Source organism: Astatotilapia calliptera, chromosome 3 (genome assembly GCF_964374335.1).
Source record: "Astatotilapia calliptera chromosome 3, fAstCal68.1, whole genome shotgun sequence".
Lineage (NCBI taxonomy): Eukaryota > Metazoa > Chordata > Actinopteri > Cichliformes > Cichlidae > Astatotilapia > Astatotilapia calliptera.
Genome location: NC_137424.1, coordinates 19,528,610 through 19,551,484, shown reverse-complemented (window position 1 = coordinate 19,551,484; position 22,875 = coordinate 19,528,610). Strand labels below are relative to the sequence as shown.

The window sequence follows — 22,875 nt, the reverse complement described above, 5'->3', positions numbered from 1 at the left end:
TCAGCACACTCAGTGTTGCATAAAGACATGCGAACATGCCATCATCCATTCTGGAGCCTACTTTTAAAAAGAGCGAGCTGTTTATTCTGGCTGAGTAGCAAACAGAACCAACCATGAAAACCTAAACTGGGAAAACACTCGGAAACCTTGAACACTGGGAATATGGAGACACAGGGGTAGGTGAACAGACACTGACAAAGGACAGAGGAAAACAGAGACAATATATATAAGACAAGAAGTAACACAGACACCCTTTTCGGTGACAAAAATGAGAAAATATCCAGTGAAAGGCAGTTCTCTTGGAAAAACTGCCTTATTGATGTCAACGGTCAGAGAAAAATGTCTGATAGGAAGGCAACCGTAGCTCATACAACCATTTGTTGCAACCAAAGAATGCAGAAGAGCGTTTTGGTCAGCTAAGAACAGGAAATTGAAGCTACAGTTCTCAAAATTTGACATGAGAAGATTGGATAAATGTTGCCTGGTCTGATGAGTCTTGATTTCTGCTCTGACATGCAGATGGTCGGGTCAGAATTTGGCATAAATAGCATGAAAGGATGGATCCATGCTGCCTCATGTCAGCTGTGCAGACTAGTGGTGGTGGTGTCACTGTGGGGGGGAGGGGCGGTATTTTCTTGCTGAAACGTTACATAGTGTGTGTGTGTGTGTGTGTGTGTGTGTGTGTGTGTGTGTGTGTGTGTGTGTGTGTGTGTGAGAGAACAACTTGAAACAAACTGCAGCAATAAGGGCAAACTAGTGCACAGTTATGTTTACGTGAGCGTTATTTTGTATGCATTTGTACAGTTCCATAACTGTGAGAATACATTGATAGCATTTAACTCTAGTAACAGGCATTTGTACCAGTAAGCATGAAAAAGTAGGGAAAAGAACTAGTATGTAAGCACTGACTAGTACTGTAAAGTATATGTGTATATAGGGCAATCGTGGCTCAAGAGTTCGCAGTTCATCCTGTAATTGGAAGGTTGCCAGATTGAGCCCCGCCTCCGACAGTCTCGGTCGTTGTGTCCCGGGGCAAGACACTTCACCCGTTGCCTACTGGTGGTGGTCAGAGGGCCCGGTGGCGCCAGTGTCCGGCAGCCTCGCCTCTGTCAGTGCGCCCCAGGGCAGCTGTGGCTACAATGTAGCTGCCATCACCAGTGTGTGAATGTGTGAATGACTGAATGTAGTGTAAAGCTCTTTGGGGTCCTTGGGGACTAAGTAAAGCGCTGTACAAATACAGGCCATTTACTGTGCGTGTGTTTATGCTCAAGTGTATGAATAAATTAGTCAGTTTTAAACAGTTGCAATTTAAACAGTAGAAGAGTGGCACTATATTTATATATTTATAAAGAATTTCAAACAACAATTAATTGATGCTCAAAGCAGGTTTATTTAATTAATATCCAGATTTCCAATTAGTTCCCAATTCATTCAGCAGCAAATCACATCACCACTCACTTCAAGGCTGTATGTATTATTGTAAGGTAGACCCTACAATAGTACATACAGAGAACCCAACAATCATATGACCCCCTATGAGCAAGCACTTTGGCGACAGTGGGAAGGAAAAACTCCCTTTTTACAGGAAGAAACCTCCGGCAGAACCAGGCTCAGGTCGGGGCGGCCATCTGCTGCGACCGGTTGGGGTGAGAGAAGGAAGACGTTTGTTGTAGGTCTGATTGAAGGACTGATGTGATGGTAAGTTGTCTGCTGTTCCGCTTTGAATATTGAGAGATTAGTTGATGGATTTCAAGCCAAATTGTGCCCAAGTTTAAGACCATATTCATTGGTTGTTTTTGTTGATGTTATTGTTTTGGGCTTTTTTTCCACAAGAATTTTCTAGCTCCCCTAGAATTCTGGCCACCCAAACGATGATTGCTGCTGAGAGAGCACAAGGTTTTGTGCCCCTGTACTATTCATGTCAGTGCAGGGGGTTCTCCTTGAGAGGCCAGGGTCGAAAAAGGGATGCTTCAGAACCTCCGAGGGTGTTATGCGCTGATTTGCATCCAAGGCCAACATTTCTTTGATTAGCCTTACAAATAATGTTTGGCCATTTTCCGGTCCTCGCCTAACCTTCAGCAGTTGTTCGAGGTCATCGAGACGCTTAAGTTTTATATATCGAGTTTCCTTGGATCGATAATCTGTCTCGTATTGAAATTGTTCTTGGGTCTTAAATGTCCAGCGCTGTTTGTTGTGGTTATCCTCGATGAAATAGCTGTCAGTGTACAAGCCAGACTCTAGAAGATGATCTGGTAGCTGACCCTGGGTTTCAATTATGAATTTCAAAACGTCATAATCGTCTTCCCCAGGATAGAGAGGCACCCCTGTAGCAAGCTCCACAGCTACCAGCCCCAGAGACCACATGTCGATTGCTTTGTCGTATGGAATGCCAAGCATAACCTCAGGTGCACAATAACCAATTGTCCCCACACGGTCACCAGGAATCACTGCAGAAGCAGGACATGCGAGGCCAAAGTCTATGAGTTTGACTTTGACGGGAGACTCACTGCGGTTCACAACCATGATGTTGACAGGTTTGAGGTCAGCATGCACTATTCCCACAGAACCCAGGTGGAACAGAGCATTTGCGAGCTGATGCAAAATTGGCCTGAGTTCTCTCATTGGGAGACCTTGGTTATTCCGGTCCCCAATGTAGTCCCATAGGCTTTGGTCGAGGAGTTCGAAATTCAAGCAAATGCGCTCTCCATCGAGGAAATAGCCGTTCCATTCGACAATGTTGCACCTGTCTGGATCCAAGCGTCGTAGCTGCTCCAGGATGAAAATTTCCAGTTTTGCCTGGAGCAGAATTTCAGGGTCGCTCTTGTTGAGTTTAATAGCAACCGTTTTGTTGTTTTTTGTATCGCGACATCTGGTTACCAAACCAAAGCCTCCTTCTCCAAGGAAGGCCTCTACCACGTGGTGATCTCCTAAAATGGTCCCTTTCGTTATTTGAAGATCATCTTCAGAGGCAGATGGGTTGGCTGAGGTGTTGATGTCTCTTTTTTGAGGAAATTCAACTGAGTTTTGGAAACTGCAGCTGAATTTTTGCGATCCATGACTTTTCCAGCTTGAAGGCTGCTGAGAGAGCACAAGGAGTTCTCCCCCTGTACTATTCATGTCCGTGCAGGGGGTTCTCCTTGAGAGGCCAGGGTCGAAAAAGGGATGCTTCAGAACCTCCGAGGGTGTTATGCGCTGGTTTGCATCCAAGGCCAACATTTCTTTGATTAGCCTTACAAATAATGTTTGGCCATTTTCCAGTCCTCGCCTAACCTTCAGCAGTTGTTCGAGGTCATCGAGACACTTAAGTTTTATCGATCGAGTTTCCTTGGATCGATAATCTGTCTCGTATTGAAATTGTTCTGGGGTCTTAAATGTCCAGCGCTGTTCGTTGTGGTTATCCTCGATGAAATAGCTGTCAGTGTACAAGCCAGACTCTAGAAGATGATCTGGTAGCTGACCCTGAGTTTCAATTATGAATTTCAAAACGTCATAATCGTCTTCCCCAGGATAGAGAGGCACCCCTGTAGCAAGCTCCACAGCTACCAGCCCCAGAGACCACATGTCAATTGCTTCATCATATGGAGTGCCAAGCATAATCTCAGGTGCACAATAACCAATTGTCCCCACACAGTCACCAGGAATCACTGCAGAGGTGTTACATGCGATGCCAAAGTCTATAAGTTTGACTCTGACTTGAGACTCACTGCGGTTCACAACCATGATGTTGACAGGTTTGAGGTCAGCATGCACTATTCCCACAGAACCCAGGTGGAACAGAGCATTTGCGAGCTGATTCAAAATTGGCCTGATTTCTCTCATTGGGAGACCTTGGTTATTCCGGTCCCCTATGTAGTCTGACAGGCTTTGGTCGAGGAGTTCGAAATTCAAGCAAATGCGCTCTCCATCGAGGAAATAGCCGTTCCATTCGACAATGTTGCACCTGTCTGGATCCAAGCGTCGTAGCTGCTCCAGGATGAAAATTTCCAGTTTTGCCTGGAGCAGAATTTCAGGGTCGCTCTTGTTGACTTTAATAGCAACCGTTTTGTTGTTTTTTGTATCGCGACATTTCGTTACAACACCAAAGCTTCCTTCTCCAAGGAAAGCCTCCACCATGTGGTGATCTCCCAAAATGGTCCCTTTAGATATTCCAAGCTCATCTGAGCCGAAGGATGGGTTGGCTGACATGGTGTAATGTGTCTGTTTGCGCTGTGGATTGGTGAGAAACAAAACTGAACTTGTTTTGGTTTCTCTCATAAATTTCTCTCAAAACTTCTCGAAAGGGTTTCAGTTGCTGCAGGTCAACGTCCGTTAAGCATAAAGTAACAGGTGAGCGCTCCTATTTATGGGTTTTGGGATCAAAGCAAAGTTATGACGTCAGAAAGGATCAAAGCAAAGTTACCGCGTCACAAGCGATCGAAGCGATTCTAATATGTGCGCATGCGCACATATGAGAAGCGATCGAAGGGATTCTCATATGTGCGCATGCGCACATATGAGAAGTGATCGAAGGGATTCTCATATGTGCGCATGCGCACACACGTGCTTGTTTGTGTAATATTGTTCACACTAAACTTGACCCTAATCAATTTAATATCAGTCAATCAAAGAAAATGTTAGTTTTGGAAAATTTTAAAATGACATAACTGACAGTTAAAACCTTTTTTGTTCATGTATTTGTATTTGTATTGTCTTCGGGGGGTTTTTTGCATACCATGTCAAGCTTTTCTGTATATAGTCATGTCGTAGATTTCGGAGCAAAGAAGAAATTGAATTGGATTTTAATATTGCAGTACTTGGATTTCGGATTTGGTGCTTAAAACTTCTTGAAACTGTAACCGTATTTCATTCACCACAAATAACTATCTGATTGAATAGTTTTCTTATCAGATAGAGAAATAAAACGAGTCGCAAAGTCTAAAAGCAACATTTCTCTGCCTGGGCTGTACCTCTGCACGTTAGTCTGTTTCAGTGTGTGACCCCTCACCCCCTCCCTGATCAGTCGGGGGTGAGTGCGCTAATGTGCCTGGAGGCCGTTTTAATGAGTGTTTGCTGGAAAACGAAAAATACAAGAAGGATTTGTACGTTTTCACAACGGGGGAGTTTGTGTAAGTACTAGTAAATAATTTTCTCGAGTGTGTACGTTACACATGTTATTTGTTTCAAATTGGTATTATTATTTTGCTAGCTAGCAAACTCGCGGGATAAAGGATTGAAGTGCACTCAGTGCGATACAATACGGTGGCGCTATTCTAACAGTTAGTTATTGCAGGGTAACTTGTAGAATATGCTGTGAATTGAACCAAGATTACACAGCAGTAGCAGTAATACGAGTTACTTCCCTCAAGTGAAAGCGTTAAACGTTAGCCCGATGCTTAACTAGCCAACGTCAGGCTTTCTGATTGAAGGCTAAAAGCGACGTTGTCACCAAGTAAACAGAATATTGATGATATTTTTGTGTATCGCTGCAGCCTTTTCAAGTATTAACCTGGTGTCTTTGGGAACAGCTTAGGGGGAAATGACGGTAATATGACTGAACCATATGGGAACAAAGAATAGGCACTTTTTTGTGCTACCGAAGTTTCCTCGCTTTCATTCAAAATCTGTTTCTCATTAAACAATTGAAACATGATGGCTTCAAGCTGACATTGAGGCCTGTGGGGCACTATCAGCCACTGAGACAGTAGACAAGTGACTATTTCACACTTTAAGGCTGCCTGTTTATTTAAGGGAGATGAACAGTACATTATAACTGTACATAATAATATCAATGATGATAGATTAAATAAATGGGTTTTTGAAAGACGCTTGTGCATTTTTAAAGTCTAAAGTGTTGAATTGATCTGAGTATGTCATCTGTTCAAAGCCTCTCCCAGTCAGTGCTGTTCTCTATGCCTGTCTTACTCTACATGATGTTATTAGCACAAACACTTTAAAGGTGATAATTAGGTCTACAACAATAACACAGACTGCAATGTAGTTAAGCGTCTTACAGTTAGTTTTGAATGAATGAACTTAAAAAACAACACAAGCAAAGATCTGTCTCCTCCTGTTTTTTGTGTCACATAAGAAAGAAGCATCAATATCTGATGAGAAGACTTATTAATTTGGCCTTTCACGTGGTCTTATTCAGGTGATGCGAAGTGAAATATGCATCCTTTTTATGGTAATGTGCTGGAAAATGTTGAAAATGGACATTAAACGTGCTCACAAAGTGCTTGAATTTGACCCTGAAAGGTGTATGAAGCCAGAAAAAGTCACACTTGGAGTAAAAACCTCTCATAGCAAGTTAATCATATTCAATTGATTTGATGCTTTCAGCACAAAATTTAGCCACACAGTCAGGACAGCGTCTGATTTACCTTCATCGGTAAACGTGTTTATGCAGTACATAGTAACAGTGTGGCTGAGTCCTCTGGTTCAAATCACTTCCAGTACATTTGGAGATGTAAGTCTTAACCTTTCACATGCATCGGGAAGGAAAAAACATTTAATCTTCACAGTACTGCCGAAGTGCAGCGATACATTGTGAAGTGCACATTTCCATTTCTCATACAGTACCGAGCAAAAGTCTTGAACCACCCCCTTATTTTTTCGTGTTTTGCCAGGTCAGTCTGTGTTAACGGTGTTATTAACTGCATTCTTCAACTAAAGAAGTGAGAACAAATGATGTGGGCTTTTGTTTTTTTGCAATAGGCTGCAAGTAAATGTGTACAGATACAATTTAAAATTGGTTCTTTGTTAAGTTTTCTGGTCCTTTCCGTGACTTAGGTGTCTGTTTATGTTTGAATGTTTGAGAGATTAGTGTGAAGGGTCTTAACAGACAAAAAGTGGTCAAATACAAGCCCTGGATTAAAAATCAGAAACACTTTAAAAAGCCTGGAGAGCTATTCTTTAATACCACTTTAAAGATTACAGGGAAGTCCGGATCCCTGGAAGCAAATGAGGGATGGCTCAAGACTTTTGCACAGTGCTGTACATGTCATGTTCCCTGTTTTATAGCTCAGCTCAAACTGACACGTTCTCACTAACTGCTTCTCATTTTCTCCACAGTAAACTTTGACCACTTCCAGATACTGCGGGCCATCGGGAAAGGAAGCTTTGGAAAGGTAATGCAGCCTCCATTTTTCACGCCACTTGTATATTGTTTGCCCTTAATTACCCACCACGGTCGTCATCTCTAAAGAATCAGTGCAAGCGAAGCGAAATGTGCTGGGATTACACTTTAGTTCTCGTGTGCTGCTGTTATTTAATAACAGTTATAAATGCAGCTTATGTAATTATTTCTATAAAGTCAGTTAGAGGAGAGCCGATTTCTATTTCATCTCACTCAATCTAGGTGGGAATTTTGACCCCACGTCTCAATTTAATTACAGAGCACATTGAACGTCTGGATGAGACTTCAGTAATGAATTCAGGACTGTGTGTGTGTGTGAGATACACAATTGGGGCTGCAGAGATTGGAATAGTTTACCTTCATTTTAAATATCACTGCCCTGTGCACATTGTCGGCTTTAAAATTCAAACTTAAAGAGTTTGTAAGTAAACTGGCTGAGATGAGACAGACGATGCACCGGGTCCTCGTCTGAGTGCTGGCTTTCAGTTGTGCTGTCTCTGTTGCCCAGCCATGCACACACAGACACTGTGCTACACTTACACAGTGAGACAGATGCTCACAGAGACGTCCAGATACATTTTGTCCTTGCTGGAGGTCATCTTGTGTTTTTTGGCCCACTGTGGCCTCACACCGAGCTCCTGCTGTTTTTTGAACACTTTAACAGCACCAGTCTTTAGCTTCCTGTTGAACACACAGTGGGGGGGTGCAGGAGGTAATAAATCAAGTTTGATTATCCTAATTTATAGCTGTCTTTATGTTAAGGATTAAAATAAAATTCACAAGAGGAAGGTGTTGGTGTGTGTGGTTGGGAAGAGAAGGGCGAAGCTAGAATGAAGCACAAACAGAGGGAGGTGTTTGCCTCTCGCTGTAGCGCTGTGAAACACGATCTGTAGATTGCAGCTTGTGTAGGTGCTCCAAGAAAATGGGTTCATTGGCATGCAGCACTGTAGATGTGCACGTATGCACTCGCGAAAGAGAAAGGATGCTTGTGTTGCTGAGCTCGTTTTTGCACAGCGGGGAGATGTGAGGTAGGTTGGGGCTACCTCATAACTCCCCGCTGTGAGGCTGCCAGATGGGAAGAAGAGGAAACCGCCTCGTTGTCCTGAAACGCTCGTTTTCCTCTGCTCACTTTTCATCTTTACAATCTCAGCACTTGGGTGTGTATCTTCTTGCAGTGGGCCTCTCAGTTTCATTCTTATTCATAAGCTCCTCTTTGTGTTATTTAGTTTGTACCTGAAAAGTCTAATTTATGCCTGAGTACACAAGTACAAATAAAAGGAGTACCACGTACTTTAATGGGTCAGCTTGGGTCCAGACCTGAATTAGAGATAATGTTGGGCTGTTTTAGGTCTGAGCCACTAACCTGACGAAAACGCAACACAACTGCTGGTAAGTGTGTGTTGTTTAAAACAGATAGTTGGAGAGGCAGGTCAGTGCTTTTAAAAGTTTATCAGGTGTCAAATCATTTTATAGATGGGAAATGTAGGACTGTGCAAAAGTTTGAGCCACACCTTAATTCTAAGATATAACTTGCTGGGTAATGGGAAACGGGTGCAACAGTTTAAATTTGAAAAGTTTACATGAAAATACAATATAAAAGGCAAAAACAGAGTTGATATAATGAGGTAATGAGCTTGAGCATCTTTATCTTCAGCACGCCCTGAACTCTCTTAGGCACATTTCTTTGGAATTCCTTTAAGTAGTCTTCAGGAATAGTTCTCCGAGCTTCTTTAAGGACATTCAGAGCTCTTCTTTCGATATCAGCTGCCGTTTTGTTCCATTCTCTGCCGAGATGATCCCACATGGCTCAGGTCAGTCCATGAATGATGGTGTTTCGATGTGTTTAGTAAGCTGCTGCCGATCAGACGCTTTCCAGATGGTATTGCATGGTGCATCAAAGTCTGGTGGTACTTTTCATAATTCCATCAATTTTGACGAAATCCAACACCCTGGCTGAAATGCAGACCCAAACTATGGCAGAGCTGTACAGTAGTTTACAGGTGGTTGTAGACATATTACCACAATTTGAACCAGAACTGTCAAATTTTGGTTCATCACTCCATCAGACCTGCTGCTACTGATTTTCAGTCCAGTTCTTGTGTAATTTGTTATCCCTCAGCCTTTTCTCCCTGTTCCCTTCCTTAATAATGGCTTCTTGACAGCCACCCTTCACTGACACCATGAGATGAGGCTTTGGTGAACACTAGATGGATCAACTGAAGGACCAAGTGCATCTTTCAGGTCCTGTGTCAGGTGTTTGCTGAATTTTTTTTGACATGACTTTCAGGTACTGTTCCTCCTCTGTAGATAGATTTTTCAGCTTGTCCCCTTTTTTTCTGTCTTCTACTTTCCCAATCCAAAGAAATTAAATAGTGTGTTTCTGTGACAGGTTGCTAGTAACAAAGTCCCTAAAGATAAAATTTAAAATTGGTTCTTTGCTAAGTTGTGTGTTTTGTATTGTATTTGACAACTCGGGTTTGTCCCCTTGAGTTAGGTTAAGTGGTTTAACCCCCCCAAAAAACAAAAATATCGCTCTGAAAGCGATCAGGTACAAAGACTGGACTGAAAATGGGTGAAAAAGCAGTTAATGTCCAAAGAAAAACTTTAAATGACCTTCAGAAAGTCTAAAGAAAGGAAGAAGAAGAACATTTGGCTCAGTACAGGCAAAATATAAAGAACTGAGGAGAGGCTCAAGACTTATTCACAGATAATCAATCAAATTAATCAAGCGTCATCTGGAAGCATCCTCCTGGCTGTAAGAGCGTCTCGTTTTTGTCTCATTAACTGTCTGGTGGCGCTCACAGTAGTCTGCTGTGACGGGGACCTCGAGGACTAATGTTACAGGGAAATCATTAGGAAAGTGCTTTGGACTGAGCTTTACTGAAATCTCAGTTTTCCCCCTGTCGGAGAGCTCCACCCCTCCTCCTCCTATTCCTTCTTTTTAAACGTCAGTGCAGGTACCGTCTCCCTCCCTCCCATCAAGGTTCAAGGTTCTTTATTTCTTTATTTCCATCCCTGTATTTTTGTTACATAGAACTTAGTGGCTGTGCTCACTGTTCAATTCAAGTTGGTTTAAGAGAGATGGTAGTTTAAAAAACACAAAAACAAGCTGTTTTGGTAAAGCAATATATATGATTATTAAAGATAAAATATAGTGTTAATTTGTTTGAGTTCCTTCCCTCTCTCTTTACTTCTCACTCTGTTTTGAAGCATCTGCCTTCCAGCAGATGGGGGAGACTGTATTGGCAGCTGCTTTCCAGGAGGATGTAGCTCATCTGTATCACGAGGCCTGTTGGGCCATATACGTCCTAAGAGTAAGAGTAATTTCCTGCTCTCTCTTTTCCTCTCTAACTTTTCCCTGTGTGCATTAGGGCTGCCACAAACGATTATTTTGATAGTCGACTAGTCACCGATTATTTTTGCGATTAGTCGACTAATAGGATTAGGGCTGCACGATTAATCGTTAGAAAATCGCGATCTCGATTCAAACTTATTTGCGATCTCATTTCCAAATGACGATTTAAAAGAAAGAAAAAGAAAAAGACGACGACGATTGTACCGCATTTTGATCCGGGACGTACTCTGCATGAAACCAAGTGCTCACTCTTCCTGCTCAACAAATGACAAGGGCGGAGCCTTATACCACGTGATACAGAAGCTGTGCCGTGTGATGCTAATATTAGCAGGGAAAAAACAACGGTAGACTGGTGGGTAATAAGCGCATGAATAATACAGAAAACAGAGATTGGAGACGGGAAACTGTTCTTGAAGTACAGAGAGAGATAGAGAGAGAGCTAGCTGTGCATGGAGTGTGATTTTAATAGTCGTGGAAGCAAAACAGCAAAATTAATGACATTGATCAAATGTGAAGCGCAGTTTGCTGCTTCTTTTGCTGCTGGCTCTGTGAATTTTGGTTGGAGAGACAAAACCTGCAGCTCAGAATCAGCGCAAGAAGACGTAATCGCAGCGCGGACCGGACGCATCAGGATCGCTAAGCTCCGACAGCGTGTCCGTCTACGAGCCGTCGGGTGAGAAAGCCGAGAAAGACAAAGTTGATTCTGATGCGTCGGTCCGTTCTGTGTTTACGTCTTTGTGTGGAATCAGTGTACCTGCTCTCATTTACACGGATTCGCATTTGCGACCAAATTGGTTGCACTCTAGAGCCCTGTTACTTGATGAAAGTTGGTTTTGCAGAGTTAATCTTGCAGCTCAGCCACAGCATAGCCCTCAGCAACCAAGAGCATGCTAGCGGGCCGTTGTTATTATGTTATTACTGTGCTTTTCGGAAAATAAGGCACTCTAAAAATCAGTCCTTTGATTTTTCTGGAAATCGACAGTGCTCCTTATAATCCGGTTTGCCTTATGTCTCTACCAGCTTTGCACATCTACAGACTGAAATCTTTGCCCATTCTTCTTTGCAAAACAGCTCCAGCTCAGTCAGATTAGATGGGCAGTGTTTGTGAACAGCAGTTTTCAGATTTTGCCACAGATTCTTGATTGGATTTAGATCTGGGCCCTATTTCAGGAAGCCGGTTTAGTGCAAACTCTGAGTAAGTATACCCTGAGTTAACGAAAACTCTGGGTTTTCGGTTTCACAAAGCGAGTTTAGATTAATCCTGAGTGAGTTACTATGACGACACACTCCGTGAAGCTAACCTGCTCCCTAGCAGGTTTACTTCAACTAACCCTGACGTTCTCCGCCTCTGTGTCGGAAACCTGACTGTAGGAAGTGTCAGACATGGCGTGCTCCTTCCTTGAAGAGCCAGTAGATGTTGAAGCCCAAATTCTCCGCAGAGCTCTCCGCCGGGAGAGAGTGATTAGAGCGCGTTCGGACATTTTATCATTTCCTGATGATTTCCTGTGTGAACGTTACCGTTTTTCAGCACAATCTATAATTTATTTGAATAACATCCTCAGGCCTAATATTGCTCATGTGACACATCGTGGACATTCTCTCAGTTCTGTACATATTATTTGTATCGCACTTCGGTTTTTTGCAAACGGGAGCTTTCTGTATAATATTGGTGACGCTGAGCACGTTTCCAAGGCTACCGTCTGTCGGGCAGTCAGGAATGTTACAGTTGCACTGAAACGTCTCCTGCACTCGTTTGTGGTGTTCCCCGGTCATAGACCCACAAGATTTATCAAAGAGGGATGCCACAAAATTGCAGGTAGCAGGATGAACAAAACTTAATTCATGATGTGGTGATACTTGAACTACAACTTAAATTTTACATTTATTTTCACGGTTCCCAGGCGTGATTGGCTGTATAGATGGCACTCACATTCCAATCATTGCTCCTTCAGTAAATGAAGGAGACTATGTGAACAGGAAGTCTTTCCACAGCATTAATGTGCAGGTACATAGTTCCCTGTAGCATTTCAAACTAACAAATCATTTCATTATAGTAATGGATGCTAATTTGTGTTCTCTGCACTGTGAAGATCATATGTGATGCTGCCAACATTATCACAAATGTGGAAGCCAACTGCTCAGCCTCTGTGAGTGGTGGTGGTGGAGGACCCCCACCTGTTTTTCGGGCCTCCTCTTTTTTTCTAGTGGCCATAACGGGCCACATTTGAGCATACAGAGTAAGCAAATATGTACTTGTAATGTGCTCAGATGATTTCAATAAGTGCTTACAGAAAGAAAATTAATGTAGCCTCTAACTGCAATTGATTTACATCGGACAAAGAGACCAAGCACTATGGCTCAATTACACCTTACCTGTTTGGTATTTGGTGAGTATTGAGTTGTATTTTTGTTATTGACCAAATACTTATTTTCCACCCTGATTTACGAATAAATTCTTTACAAATCCTACCATGTGAATTCATGGATTTTTTTTTTCACATTCTGTCTCTCACAGTTGAAGTGTACCTCTGGTGCAAATTACTGACCTCTGTCATCATTTTAAGTGGGGGAACTTGCACAATCGGTGGCTGACTAAATACTTTTTTGCCCCACTGTATGATCCACCGGTGGTGATATTTTGGTATTTTGTGAGTTCCTGATTTAACAAATCAGCTCTTTAATCCAGGCCTGAGAGATTGAACTTTAAAGCGCTATAAAATATTCTTACTGAAAACAGTCGCAAAGTATTTTTCTCCATGATTATAATGAGCTTGGGAGAAATTCACTTATATGGGACACTGATCGAATGAGAAGTCCCGAGCCTAAAAGGATTGCAGCGAGTCAATCCAGTCCAAAAACAAGGAACTGTTTCCTTCAAAATGATGACGTCATCTTGCTGGTGATGGAGGCTCGAATAGGTTGCGCGTGAGACTCCATTATCAGCAATATCTGGTATGAATGTGTGTGAATGTATGCATGTGACTGGACTGTGACGGACTGACGACTAAAAGTTTAACTGACTTGATATTGAGACAAAAACGGAACCGACTTTAGGATTAGTGAATGTCCACAACAATTCACCCAGCCTGTAAAAGAAGGGTGGATGTTTTGTCTTGCTTTGTTTTGTTTTTGCAAGAACAGAAGGATGATAGAGACTAAGGGGGGAGGCTGTAGCTTCACATGAGTGTGAACTGCAGACTGAACCCTTTGGTTGCTAATTTTGAGTTACTGATGTTTGCATTAAGAAAATTGTGTTTTTAGTAGCTGTAGTTCGATTAATGTATCATATTATATGGTTGGGAATGTTAAATGCTAAAGTGAAGAAAAGGTTTGATTCCACTCATGACGGAGCAGGTTATTATTAACCATAGCAGGTCACTGTAAAGAGTCAATTAACTTTTATAGAGGTAAAAAAAACAAAAAAACAAAAACCTCCACTGAGGTCTATGAATAACAGGGGAATGATAGACTTGCCACACTCAAAATGGAGATATGTAATGATAAACACTGGTCCCCGTCTTTTGGGTGCTTTCTTGAAATAGTCAGCAATTTAAAAGTAAGATAGACACAATGTCCTCCTGAGACCCAGGGAGGAAGAAAAAAGAAAAAAGGAAAAGCATTTTCCTTTTTTCTTTTTTTTTTCTTTTTCAGATAAATCAAGTGTTGGGACGGTAAAAAAAACACATTACAAAAACAAAATTGTTTTTAACTAATTTTATTTAAATTTTACAACATGTGCACTACAGTGCACAAGGGGAGTTCATTGATCACGAATGTGAAACTAACAAAATTCAAGAGCTATTTAAGAAAATTAAAAGCTCCACTGAATTTGTTGTAAGCAGGATATTAAAACTTATTTATATAACAATATAATAATAAAAATGTAGATCAGGGACCAACTTAGAAGTCACTGACACTTCACTAGCTGTAAGCCATTGGTTCAGGAACAAGTGATTGCACTGGGCTTTCTATTTCACAAAAATCAATTCATTTATGATATCTGAGGAAGTACTGCGATTTTTTTATTTGGAGACACAAAGCAACATTTGGCACTTCCCACATCTCACATATGTTTTACTGTTGCACCCAACTATTCTACAACTGAAATGCCTTGGACTGTTAACCATCTCAGGCAAGTGGAGGGAACCATATTTTGCTACACTCTCATCTGATTGGGGCCTCCTTTTCTTGATTTTTGGAGAGAAGTCTTCATTACTGGTATTATTCAGGTCTTGTTCACATGTTTGTCCCTGGTTTCTCAGCCAAGAGGAGCTTGAACTCCAGATACTGGGAGTTCTTTTTGCACATTGAGATCATTGATAACTTTCAGCAAAGACGTGATCGTGTAGAAACAATCAGGTGTCATGGATTCAGCTATAAATGCGACTCTTATTTTTTACTATACTGGAAATCATTCCTGCATTTTACCCATATTTTATTTTTAACTCAAAGCAAAAATTCCAGATTCTCCTACATGTTGGTTTTGGACCAGATAGGACGACAGATTTCAGGTGGCCCTGTGTTTTTCTCTATCACATCTGCCACTGCATCTCGATAATCTTTGTGTGGCTCCTCCTGGGTTCTCATCCTCTCCTATCTGGCTCACATGACTCTCATCTTCTGAAAAATCTCTGTTTGAATCTCGCTCAATTATTCTGTTAAGAATTCTCTCTGCCTTTGTCAAAGAGTTGTCTACTAGGAAAAAGTGAAATAAATATAAGTACAAAGTCCCGACGTGCACTAGAGTACACATTAATAAATTAGTCATGTTCTCTGTGAAACTCAATAAGCCTAATTCTTAAAGACCCCTCAAATTATTTACTAGATGTTTATTTTTTGAAAATTAATAAAAATCTGAGTTTAACAAAACATTTTAAATGTAAATATCAAGCTTACCTTTCTTTCTTCCTTAAAATGTGCTGGTGGGCATGCCAGCCATTTTGAAAAGGTGGGAAAACAATTGGCAAGGCCACACCCCCACACATGTGATATAATTTTAAAGGTACTGTTGTCCTCTCTAAGAAACATCAGGACTTAGAGGAGTGGCAAGTAGAGTATGAGAGCTACAAGAAAAAAACTAAATGTGTACTACAGTGTGCAAAAATGAATTACTGGGTCATCAGGGGGTTATGAGGGACATTTATAAAACTAAAAATCCCACAAACCTTGAAGTGCACTTGAAAAGCTCACACAAGAAGGTTAACCTAGCTTACCTTGAAGAGCTCATCAGGGGGAGCACCCCCCCCTCCTTGAAGAGCTCCCCCACTTAACCAGCATCCCCAGAAAACAGCTAACCCCAGATAAGGCAGCGTGACGCGTCCCGAGACAACAGGACTGGGACATCTAAATAATTGTGTGAGTCAATCGCCTTCAAAAAGTTTATCAATTCACTTGAACCAAAATTAGGAACACCCGGTGCTGCAAGAGTTAATAGTCTCAATACCCAAGGATAAGCGGAAGAGCATGATTGATATGATGGAACTGGGATTTGGTTACACTTAATTTTTGCAAAACACAACTAAAACTATAACTGAAACTAATCAAAACTAAACTGAAATTAAGGATGTTCAGAAAATAAAAACTAGACTAAACTAGCGACTGATTGGTAAAAACTGATTACAACTGGTAAAAATTGAAAATCTGGAGTCGAAGCTAAATAAAAATAAAAACTAATGAAGATAGCAAAACGTTTAAAACCCTGGTGCAGAGATTGGCGAATCTGACCAGGAAATGTTATAAAATGGATTGTCGGAACAGCCAGCGTTAAAGTCACCTTTGACAGTCCAGACTAAGATGGCGTTGAACATCTTCAGGGCGGAAAAGGGTTGGTGTGACCAAGGTGTGGTTTGGCTTGTTGTATGTATATTTTGAGATCATATGGCTCTGGATGGACCAGTTACCAGGCCATGGAAGGAGGACAGACTCATTGACTGAGGAGAAGGAATTTTCTGGGATTGGAGATCCTCTGGGTGAGTGGTTGACTGAAAGCATGCATAAAATAAAATTTATCTGTTGTTATTGATTGGTAATAGATTGATAATTGGCCACATTTACAGCTGTATTGACTTGTTGTGGACGTAGTCGACTTCAGGTTTAAGCACTCTAATCAACAGGTTGAAAATAGTGACATTAAAGGAAGAGTATGCAGCGCCACCCTGTCAGACGCCAGTGACGGTGGAGCTCAGTGATGAATCAGGTGAGCTGCATTCATGGTTGACTCATAGCGGAGTTTCCCCTGCTGTGGTCAGTAAGGGGAGATCAGGGGGAAATAAGATTTAAAAGAGGTATTTATAAACGTTTATGTGTCAAGTGAAACGGGATAAAAGGGGGTGTTTTACTCTTATTTTGGCATCAGCTTTATTATTGCATCAGAATCATATAACTAGCATTGCATTAAACATTTATTGAAGTTTTTGACATTGTACTAACATTTGTGTTCCAGTGATTGTTATAACCGCAGGTTAATTTTCTATTTACAGGTGTCAGGATAATCATACGATCTTCTATTGCAGGTGTAACCATGATCATTTTCAGACATATTGCAGTTTGTTGCTCATTATAGAGTTGTGCTCAAGTTAATAAGGGTTAAAAGCTACAGTCAACGCGATGTTTGGCTGATCTATGGTGTGGAGTGACTTCGAGCATAGAGGGCCGCACGCGCTTACATAACATTGATATCATGTTATTCTTTGTGGTTTTTATTCAATTATGTCTTTAAGCTAAGTTTTAAATAGTGGCAGTTAATTAAATGACATTCATTTAAGATTATATACTTGAGTCAGAGCATCATACGCAGATCAACTTAACAATCTGGGAAACCTTGTAGCTGCCTAACCTTTTCTTTGAATGTTCTAGCTCCGTTGATTTGACACATTGGAATGTGTCAAAAAAAGGGGGGGGGGGAAGTTGAGTTTTAACATCAAACGAGGATTATTTGAACATTTTTATAACTTCATTTGTGTCTTTAATAACTTAGGAATGGTAAAGCTTAAGCTAATAGCGGCCCGAGAAGTTTCCGGTCTTTTGTAGAGAATCAGTGAGAAGCATAAATCATTATTTCCATGTGTAAGCATCAATCATTGAAATGAACTGAATAGCGTTTAGAAGATTTGTTAATTTGTTTATCTTTTGTTAAAAAGAGTGGTTTCAATAAGTTTCAGACACACCTTGCAAATGTGCTTATGATGAGTTGGCACTCGGCCTTTTGAAGGTCATAAGCTTCGTTCGGCGTGATGGTCCGGACTGATAAAGTGTAGGAAATGCCTTGAGTGCAGAGGGCTAAATGCAAACACGCTTACACACACATAGGATATGATTAGAATAAGTCCCTGGGACATTCTGAATGTTTTAGACCAATTCTGAATCACTAGAAGGTCAGTAGATAACAACATTAGATTATTAGGGTTAGGAAGAGAGGTGTTTTGGTTTTCTGTCTCTTACAGAGAAAGGGACAGACACCAGACGAGGTCACAGATATGCGAGGATCCTCCGCAGCAGAGACAGACACAGTGACTGCCGAGACATCAACTGGGTCCAAGTGTCATGGCGTTTGGGCTCCAGCTAGTCACCACAAAAGGATGGATCCCATAAACACAGCAATAACCATGAAGGGGTTGGCGGAAATCCAGGAACACCAGACCAACGAAGTTCGAGAGGCTCTTGGGCAAAAAGGGGGACGCGTTCCTGATCTTTTTCTGGAGGATACACAGATCGTTGTTTGAAATCGGGGCAGAATAATCCCCTGATCTGTGCCACGACTGAAGGGTTGTCTAACCCCTGAGGTTGAAGAATGAAGAGCAGAGGATCACCCAACTGGAAGACACTGGTAGCTGCAGCAATAAAATAAAGGCTAAAAGCTCCTTGGACAGAGGTTCTAGTCTGAGTACGTCGGAAGGGTATAAGGTAGCACCAAAATAAAGCTGTGGGAGAACTGGGGAGTGTCATCTGTACCTGCTATTGTTGGAATAATAGTTTTTCTTGCATCTGAACTGCGCAAACACAGAGGTCATCTCACATATGGTTCGCCCCTCAGGGGGACAAAGGGCCTCAGGAGTGAGAAGAGATGAACCCGGCGACACTGGATTATAGGGTGTTGGTGAGCTCATTATTCTAACGAGCTCATCAGGGGGAATTGTTAGATTATAATATTATTTTATGCCATGTTATACCCCTAATTAAAGATTGTGAATTATTATGTAGTTTTAGTTTGCATCATTCTCCTGAATTAGAAGAAGATGATAACTATTGCATTTGTTAAACTGATTTGCATTACATTAGACTGCTGATTTATTGTGGATGAATGATATTGTTTTATGATGCATTATACTGCTGAGTTATAAGAAATACTGTTTGCAGAAAGTCATCACCTTATTGGTCTGATTAGAAGAGAACAGAACATACTGGAGTTTTCTGCCCCATCTCAGCAGGAGCAGATAAACGGGGAGCCAAGGTCGTAGCTTAGGCGCCGTGTGAGAGAAAGGATGTGAATGTTTAGGCTTTTATGATAAGGTGGAGGCACCAGAGGCTATAAGAGTTTGAGCGATGTGTAAAGGATACTGGCAAGTGGCTTTGGCACCAGAAGCGAGAGAGCTGACAGCCTTCAAAACTCCTTTTGGTATGTACCAATTTAAAGTCATGCCATTTGGGCTTCAAGGTGCACCAGCGACATTCCAACGATTAATGGACCATGTACTGAGAGATGTGTCAGCATTCTCTGCAGCATATCTGGATGACGTGGTGGTGAACAGCCAGTCCTGGGAAGAGCATGTCATTCACCTACAGAAGGTGCTACACTCCATCAGAATGGCTGGACTGACTATCAATCCCAAGAAGTGCTCCATAGCCAAGAGAGAAGTGGAGTACTTGGGCTTTGTAGTTGGCTCTGGGAAGATAAAGCCGCAGGTTGGAAAGATTGAAGCAATTCAGTCCTTCCCAGTTCCGACAACAAAAAGGAAGGTGAGAGGTTTTCTGGGTCTAGTAGGCTGGTACCGGAAATTCATACCTTCTTTTGCAGAGCGATCCACTGTACTGAATGACCTCACAAAAGGCTCAGCCCCCAACAAAGTGCGTTGGACAGAAGACTGTGAGCAAGCATTCAGAGACCTCAAGGAAGCAGTTTGCACACATCCAGTTCTACACAGTCCAGACTTCAACAAGCCATTCATCTTGCAAACTGATGCTTCAGGAGTTGGCCTTGGTGCTGTCCTTCAGCAAGAGGTGGATGGTGAAAGAAGGCCTGTGGTGTTTCTGAGTCGGAAACTACTCGACAGGAAGACGAGGTATTCGACGGTGGAGAAAGAGTGCTTGGCCATGAAATGGGCTATTGAGGCCTTGAGGTATTATCTTCTGGGACGTCACTTCACTCTGGAGACTGATCATCGTCCCCTCCAGTGGTTGAACCGCATGAGGGATGCAAATGCCCGCATTGCAGGATGGTACTTGTCTTTGCAGCTTTATGACTTTACGGTCCAGTATAGGCCAGGGAAGTCAAATGTGGTTGCTGATTGTTTATCTAGGATGACAGAGGACTGAAGCACTTCGCGCTCAAGAGAGGGAGGAGGAAATGTAAGGAAGAGGACTCCCTTACTGTATTTTTTTTTTTTTTTGTGCCTGTCCCGTTTGGCTCTTTTGCCATCAGAACTATTGTCTAAAGGCAAAGAAAGATGCCCGACGGATTTACTTTACCAAATTGACCATCCCAGCCTTGCCGTAATGGTCCATTTGATTCACCTTTTATTGTTCATTTCATTTTCACTTACTGAATACGGGACAGACTTGACTGTATTTATTTATATTATATGTATAGCACTTTAGAGCACACCTTTCACTTTATTAAAAGCACCTTATCAAGCAATTTATGAGCATTGCACTTTAAGCATGGATTTGCACACAAGAAGTTTAAATATTTATTGACTATTTATTGGGAATTTTAAAATCAGTTGGTAGCCTTATTTCAGATCCTGCACAGCTGCTCCTCATCAAGGAATGTGGTGGTTGTCTGTCAGGAGAGAAGAATGGTGATTGAGATTGTGATTAAGGTTTACCAGTAAGGAAAACTAATGCAAACGTGTGTGTGAAATCTAGGGATAAAAGTGGTGCAAATAAGTGTTTGTAAGTTAATGATTACTCACCTTTCTTGCCTGTGTCCTCTTCAAGGTGTTTGGGCAAATGTTTCACCTGGGGTCCAGACACCATTTAAAGGTTCCGGGAGAGACCATTGGTAAAGAGAGTGTGGTGAATCTTTTTGTGCTTGGGTTTCTGGGTTTTTATAATATTGGGTTTGGTGTAACATTAAGTGTGAAATATTTATTAATATGTAAATGTGGAAATGTATTTATGTATTTATTTATTCTAATTAATATATTGTATACTGTGGTGGAAGGTTGGGATTTAAGAATTTACCTGAGAGTGGAATAATGGTTAAGTCTGTGACAGCTGAACATATTTAAGGCTGCCAGTTGTCATTAGAGGTGGATTTTTTGTGCTGTGAAGAAGCTCGACAAGTTAATTGTTGTAAGGAGAGCCATATAGCAAATAAATACTTTGTTCCACTACACTTGCCTTGGTCTGTCTCACTGTGTTTCCAGCCGCTAAGGGCCGCCCTGTTACAAGGACAAACAGCAGCACATGTTCTCTAAATGTTTGCAGTCATTTTTAAATGACGCTGATACTACATGAGACATTTTCCACATTTATTGTCTTTGAACAGAGAATAATAAAGCCATCAAACATACACAGGCTTCTGCAAATACAAACTTCTGTGGTGCATTTGATGACCTGCAGAGGAGAACAAGTCGGGCTTTTCAGCCCTAACACAACAAGAACAGCTGTGGAACCATTTGCCATAGTGTAGCTGAGTCAAGACAGCCCAAGTGCTGAGAGGGAAAACATGATGATTTATGTAAAGTCATAACTGGCTGCAGCAGCTGAGCTTTGACCTGTGAGCTGCAGCTTAAGCTTCTTTTATGGTTCAGTGTTTAATGTTTAAACTGTTTATGGCTGCACACACACCCACAGTCAGGTTGTATACATATTGAAATATTATATACAGTGTGGCAGCTGACCTTTGACCTTTGACCTGCGAGCTTCAGACTCATTGCTGGTGTGAGGTGTTTACTATTGAAGCTTGCAGACACACCCACATCCTCTAATTTGTTCTCAGGGTTGTTCAGTGTGTTGGAGTTGGAGCAGAAACCTGCTGCAGGTTAATTATTGATCAAACAATATCACACAAGGTGCAGCAGCTGACCTTTGACCTTTGAGCTTCAAACTCTTTGCTGGTGTGAAGTGTTTAATGTGACTTCAGCCTGCAGACACAGAGGACTGATGAAGCAGAAGATTGTCTCTGTTTCTACACAGACCTGGTCCAGACAGCAGAGCTGCAGAGGGAAGACGTTCATGGGAAGAAGCTGAGTAAGTGCAACGTCCTCTTTGAATCCTGGATCAGGAAGTGAAGCCGGGGAATATTTGGTGTTTCAATAAGGTTTCTGTCTTTGACTCAGTCTGCTGTCACTTTGTTTCAGAGAGAAAAAGAGATTTCAGATTAACTGCATTATATGCTGAGTAACTAAATGCTGCTAGTCTGTGGTGTCACTCCCAGCAGCATCACGTCATTTCTTTACTCTGACCTTTAACATCAGTTAACTTAGCTAGCAGAGCAGCTAGCAGTTAGAGTATGAACTCTGTGTCAGCAGTCAGCTTGGTCCTGGTGGTCACCTGGTTTCATGTTTGCTGATGATCCAGATGTGTCCACATAATTATTTATTTCTGTAAATGTAAAGACTTTACAGATAAACAACAGCAGCCCTCTGGCTGGACTCTAACCTGTGAGTTTCCTGTGACTGAAACCACAAGCTGACATTTTCCTTCTGAAGCAGCTGAATGGATGTTTAAGTTTACCTGCATACATGGTGCAAATAAACCCGCTTTGGATGGTTTGGAGGCGGAGCCCAAAGCAGGACAGGATTCTAATGTGATTGGTCACTTTGATGAGGTGGCTGGAACTCAGGTGGTCGAGCAGGTCACCTGCTAACCAGAAGGTTGGTGGTTTAATGCCAGTCTGCATGGTGTCCTGGTGAATGTTCGACAGGAAACACTTAGACACATGGAAAAAGTGCTTGTGTGAACGTACAAGTTGTGTAAAGCTTGTGTTTGAAAAATAAAGTTTATTTCTTATTATTTATTTTATAATAAAGTTTTTTCCTGTGCAGCAGTGGAAATACTGACAACTATAGCTGGATTATTTATTTGAACTCTTTTAAACCAGAGGCTTCAGACGCAGGTTCTGCAGCCTTTAATGGTAATAGTCAAAGTGTGATCGGTGAATTGTGAGCAGCAGAAAGGAGGAAAGCACTAATGCTGGCACAAGGGGCCACAAGCCAGTGTACTCCAAGTGCCAGCCTGGGTA

The 22,875-nt window shown here is 41.7% G+C and overlaps 1 protein-coding gene and 1 long non-coding RNA gene across 2 annotated transcripts in view; both read left to right on the top strand.

The window, feature by feature from the left end:
- LOC145423009 (protein NLRC3-like) overlaps positions 1-22,875 on the top strand; it is a 192,825-nt gene that overhangs the window by 39,406 nt on the left and 130,544 nt on the right. The window lies entirely within an intron of this gene.
- LOC145425318 (uncharacterized) lies at positions 11,629-21,024 on the top strand. Its single transcript, XR_013905984.1, has 2 exons — positions 11,629-13,000; positions 19,600-21,024. It is a non-coding gene; the product is annotated as an uncharacterized LOC145425318 (long non-coding RNA).